Source organism: Danio rerio, chromosome 2 (assembly GCF_049306965.1).
Source record: "Danio rerio strain Tuebingen ecotype United States chromosome 2, GRCz12tu, whole genome shotgun sequence".
NCBI lineage: Eukaryota > Metazoa > Chordata > Actinopteri > Cypriniformes > Danionidae > Danio > Danio rerio.
Genome location: NC_133177.1, coordinates 27,900,913 through 27,907,358, shown reverse-complemented (window position 1 = coordinate 27,907,358; position 6,446 = coordinate 27,900,913).

Here is a 6,446-nt window from a genome sequence, read left to right as displayed (position 1 = left end):
TACGTCACCAACAGGACACCACTTAACAAGACTTGAATTGTAATCTTTTCACTCACATAAACACACACAAAAATAAATAAATAAATATGCCGATGGGTCTGAGACTTAAATAATAAACCTAATATAGCTTTATCTTGAAAGTCGTTCATATCTTTGTTACATACTATGTATTTATTTATATACAAAAGTTGTACAAATAATAAACAAATGTATCTTTAGAATTTATTTGTCTTACTTTCACTTGATTTTGATTGTGTTGCTTCCATACTAGAGAGATGAAAATCACCCATCAATAGTGAGTGTTTACTAATCTAATTCATAATATGAACATTACACTATATCATAAAAATGCCTACATTCACCACTGCTCAGTCTTTAAAGCAAGAGAGGTGTCAAAGATCATTTAAGAATGCTTGACTGCTCCATAAAAGCGCTAGAATTTCTCCTTTTTTGGGTGAACTCTCCTTTTAAAATGTACAACATATGCAGCTATAATGAAAATGGCAGATTTTTATGCATTAGAAACCATCATGCCAGTGAAATGCTGGTGCTGTGTTCTATTCAATGTACAGTATGGCATAAATCACAGCCATGGTGTAAGCAAAATGATGCTGCATACCTTAGCATTACTTACTAAGTTTGTCTCTGAAAGAAACATGAAGCGTGTGTGTGTGTGTGTGTGTGTGTGTGTGTGTGTGTGTGTGTGATCATGATAATCGTCTGCATTTATGTATCAGAACTAGTCACTGTGATAACCAGATTCTGCCTTACACTGAAGATGCAGTTTTGTTTCGTTTTTTTGTCCGATTTGTTCAACGTAGCTGAAGGTGTGTTCTGGTACTGTACAAGTTGCTTTAACAGTTCTCATCCGCCGTGATATATCACATGCCCAAACGGGGGGGTTTACTACTCTTTTTAAAATCCTGTCACATTCATCCTTTTCTCATTTTTCTCAGACTTTTATACTCAAATCACTTTTGTAAGTGTGAGAATTTTGTTTACAAAAACGAAAGCATTAATACGATCTTAATGTTTAAATTAATGAAATGCTGAGTATATATATCTATATATATAAATATATATATAAAAAAACTATTTTAAGAAAGTTTGTTATCCGTGTAAAATTTCTCTATGTATCGGATTTGGATTCATATCTATGCAAAGCATAATCAAACATACTAGATGACGAAAATACTAAAGAAAGACTCGGCTTTAACAGCATCTGTGGGTTCTGAGTCCGTGCAGCTGAATTTTACTTGTTACATGGATTTCTTTGTCTCTTGTTAAACAAAAAAAACAAAGAGAAGCAGTTACTGCATGGAAAAACTTGATTCAGTTTTGGAAGGGATCTGATTGCACCATGTAAATTTCCTGTATAAAAAAAGCATGACCTACATGTGCTTTGTCTCTGACAAGTGTTTTCATGAGGATCGTGCTTCACGTGTTCAAAATTTAACATAATTGACGGGAAGGATGTGTCAGGTAATCAGTTACTGTTATATTCCTTTACTTGACTGCCTCATCGAAAAGAAAACAGAATGTATTTCATCACTTTTTTATGTAGGACCAAACATATTACCGAAACTAGCATTATTTTTGTTACTGTGACGTACTTTTCCACGTGTTTAATAGTTGTTGTGGCCTCTCCGTTTCATTTGCAAGAGGCTGCATTGTACAGAATCTCTGTGAGCATTTCGTTCTTTTCCGTTGTTTTATTTTTTGCATGTCTGACCATCGCAAGTATTGGTGATTGATAAGCTGTGCACTTTTTATCTCTTCGATGTTTTGTTTTACATCTCCGTCTATGTGAACATCCTACTTCCTACATTTACTTGGCACTTTAATCCGTATTTTTTTCCTTCATTTTTTTTCCCCACACACCCCTCTGAGTGACTGTTAAGTGCACTGGGTCTATTTCCCCCCTCTGTTTGGCCGACTTTGCCTTCTACTCTAAGACAAGTATTTTTGAAAAGAAAAAAAGGTGTCTGTTGTGTATTTATGATTTTATACGTGGTCAACGAAAAAAAGGTGACAAAAAATAAACTTTTTTATGTAGTGTTAGGAAAGTATGAGAGTTCCCGGATGTTAATGAAAACAGGTTACATTTCTGCGTGTCTAGTTACCAGTTTACCTTTTATAAAGCTTCATATTTATGTGTCATTACCCATAAAGAGAGCATGCAGAAAATACAAAGGTCCTTACTCCGTATCTAATGTATGCACAGCCTTCATGTACATAAACGCTACACTTATACATTTCTATATTTTAAAAAGCGTAAAAGAGCAGAGCGTTAAACATCAGGAGTATGAAAAAAAAAAAAATATATATATATATATAAAATAAATGAACAATATGGAACTGTATGTTTTTACCTTTTAAAAGCTTGAAGCGGACGCTATACTGTCCCTCCGTTCAGGGGTTTGACACTTTAAATACACAGATCTGTGTTCATTATCAAGTGTGCTCACACTTCTAGCCAAATCATAAACAAATCCCTGCTGCAAATGTAAATGCAGTTTTGCTTTTCAGCCTCGATACACTGAACCTTGTTGAAGCTTTGTAATCTAATCTCCTCTTCTGTCTTTGTTTTGTAGTATTTGCGGTATGAGCTTCTTGTTTCTGGCCGATATTCTTTCATTTGTTTGTGTTTTGTGTGTGTGTGTGTGTGTGTGTGTGTGTGGATTGGGAATTTGCTGTTTTAAGTACTGTAAAAGTTGTCTTCACACTCAAGGTCTGTTTGCTGCAGTGTGTTGTAGATCTGTGATTTTGTCGCAGTGGTTGCTTTTATTCACTCGGTTTCTAGATTTCCAAATATCTGACTTGTTGGCCAGTGTATTTTTAATTTGAAATGTGTTCACAAGTGTCCTGAAAATTCAGAAAAAAGTTTTGTTTAGCAGATTACAGTGGTGAAACCGTGGTTAGCGGGATTTTCTCACGACAAGACGGTCGCTGGTTGGAGACGCCTGTGTGGGTTTCCTCCAGGTGCACCGGTTTCCCCAACAGTGGTGAATTGAAGATATTAGGTTGCCCATAGTGTGTGAATGAGAGTTTGTGAGTGTTTCCCAGCACTCTAAGTAATCTAATGTATTATTGTGGCTGGTAGGAGATCTGCCGTGTAAAACATATGTTAGAGTAATTAGCGATCCATTCTAGGCATGGGACGATAACCGTTATGAAGGTATACAGCGGTTTGGAAAAGTAAAAGTTTTAGAACCGCCAAAATAATGTTCTATCGTTCCAATAATATATCTAAGATTTTTTGTTTACGTTTTATTTTTGTTTTTTAGGACAACAGTATCCCCAGCAAAAAATCTGTAAGAATATCCAAAGATGCCGTTTTAAATAGTAAAGAAATACGTGTTTTTGAAACTAATGAACAGCAGAAGTCAATGCTTAATATGAATTATTTAGATGTTTACTACTCCAAAATATTTTAAATGTTTCTCAAACTGAAGTATGTTGTGTTTAATGGGGATTTTTTTTTACCCATATGTTTAAAAAGCACATATTTTAGAGCAGTAATCACAATACCACCAAACAATACCGTGATTTTTTTTATCCAAGGTTATCATGCCGTTAGAATCTTATATCGGCCCATGCCTAGTCCATTTTGCTGTGGCACCCCTGATAGAGCTCTAAATACTTTCTCAATGAAATCCATGTCAGCCATTTTGCAACGAAACTGAAGTCTCCAGGCAGACAGAAGCCCCGCCTATGATGCGAGTGAACCATGTCTACAGTGAAGTGATTTTGATGCGCGAATTAAGCAAGTAAACAAAAATGTTTCCCATGTCTATTTATTTTTAAAGTCAAAGGGAAGTGAGTGAATGATTTTTTTTCTAAATTATTTCTTGAGGATGACGAAAACTTTGTTTTCCAGTAACTTGTACCAGTAAAATAAGAGTTTATTTTTGTCTCAATAACAAGTCTATGAAGCGTATAAATTTTTGGAGTGTGCCAATTGAGTTTTAGCCCAAAGTTTTGTTATAAAATCTTATTTTTTTCTCAGTATAAATTCTAAACATAAATTTAGTTTGATTTATTTTAATGAGTTGCAGACTTTTTTTCATACCCAATATTTGCCAAACTATTGGAAGCTTGTTTCCACCATGGAATAAATGTTTCCATGTCAAGTTTTCTTGCCTTTCTGTTCATCACAGTTTACATCTAGCAATTGTCAGTGGTGGAAAGAGTACTGAAAAATCATACTCATGTAAAAGTACCATAAATATCCAAAAATGTAGTGCGAGTAGAGCTTAAGTATCTGTTGTAAATATTACTTAAAGTATGAGTAAAAAGTAGCGCTTTTAAAAGTACTCAAGAGTAGTGAGTATTACAGTGGGAAAGGTTGATGCATTTACATGTAATTTGTGAAAGTGTGTGTAAACGTAACATTCTGTAGTGCATTTAGTTATTGTTTAAGGCCATTTTGGCATTATACAGTAAAAATCCGTCATCTTCTCATCAGTGACATTCAGTCTCTGGGTCATTGCGTGTAAAGTATCTTCTTGGACACTTTTAATGCTTTCAAACAGTTTGCTGCATGTCTTAGGGTAGTTTAGTATGATGCGATTTACTTTCTATGTGCGATTTGATTGGACAGGAATCGCAGGATTGATTTTTCTAATCCCCATAAACAGAAAATAATAAAGTAATAAAATAAAGTAGCGATACTGCACTAAAAAAAGTACTCAAGGGAAAGTAAAAGTACACATTTTTAAAACTACATACTGTAGTAAATTACAATATCTAAGAAAAACTGCTCAATTACAGTAGTTTGTTACTTTACACCACTGGCAATTGTAACTTTTTCTTTTGCAATTTTACCTTAAAAACTTATTTAGTCTCGCAATTTTGAGTATTATGACATATAAACTTAATTTTGTGTGAAATGAATTAACAGTTTTGAGGAAAAAGTTCAGAATTAGAAGTATTTAAATTTTCTTTACCCCCGTGGTGGAATAAGCTTCCACACAAAATGCCCAGATCAATGGGCCAAGAAAAAAATAGTGCAAAAAGTCTGTCATGACTGTATGCATCCTTTATAATTGACAAGCCATTGAAAAAAAAAAGCCAAAGTTTGTTGTTTGTATCTTTTAAAAATCGAGGTTTGCTACTGTTATGTTTTCAAGACACTCTCGGGTAACTGATAGTTTGCCACAATGGCTAGACTCTCCCTAGTGTCTTTTCTACTTCAGTATTTGAGGACAAAACTATTTAAAAGTGAAGCAGTTGTATAATCTCTCCCAGGGCCAACCGTTTATGTGAGACTCTGAACGTCTTCAGCCTTTAACACTGAAAACCTGCTTTATATTGGGTGAACATTTGCTGCATGGTACTGAATATTAAAATACCTGCTAGTCTCGATGTGATGTCCTGCTTTTTTGCAGTTATTAAGCTCTGAGTATATCTGAACTCTTTGCTAGTGCATTACTAAGACTTTTGCAACTGGAAATATTATTTCTGACCAAGTGGTTTTGTATCTTTTTTTTTCTTTATGTACAAAAAAAAAACAAAACAAAAACAAACAACCTTGTTATTGTGCTAAAGAGATGATAATGCAACCCAGTGGAACTGAAACATATACATGACAAAACTTTAAAATACTCTTACAGTATGTGCATTTAATGAATGTGAACTGTCTCGGTGGTTCATATCTATACAAAGGCAGCTAATTTCTATTTTTTCAATGTATGATAATTCAGATGTTGCACATACATTTGACTGAAAAGTCCTGACTTTAATCCAACTTTTTGCAACAAGACGAAACTACATTCACCAAATATGCAAACCTAGCTTTCAGGAATATAGCTTTGCAGCTCTGTGGTTTGGTTTATCTGACCCTTTAAAACAAAAGGAAAATGCTCCTGTTACTACATGTTTTCTATGAAATTAGAAAACAAAAATAAATAAAAAAAGAGTATAAAACATTGTGGGCTTTGTAAGTGTGCTACTTATTTAAAACAAAATGTTATCAAGCTTAAATTCCATTGTCCTTACTGTATTTTTCTGTGTGGAAGCTTAAGTCTTTGTACCTTTGCATTAATATTTGTTTATTGAATTGAATAAAAATGTTTAAAAGCATATGGACTTGTCTGTCTACATCTGTTTACACAAACATTTTAAAGAGCAATAAGCACTACCATTTTAATAGGGCCATGTTTATATTCAATATACACCGTTTTTTAAATTTTATATATATATATATATATATATATATATATATATATATATATATATATATATATATATATATATATATATATATATATATATTAGGGGTGTAACGGTTCACAAAAATCACTGTTCGGTTCCATACGACACTGTGGTGTCACGGTTCGGCATGTTTTCCGATACTGATTTCTCTGATTTTAATTTTTTTAATGTATTTAAACTAACATCATAAAAGTATGATCTTGTTTATTTCTTTTACTTTAAACAGTAAT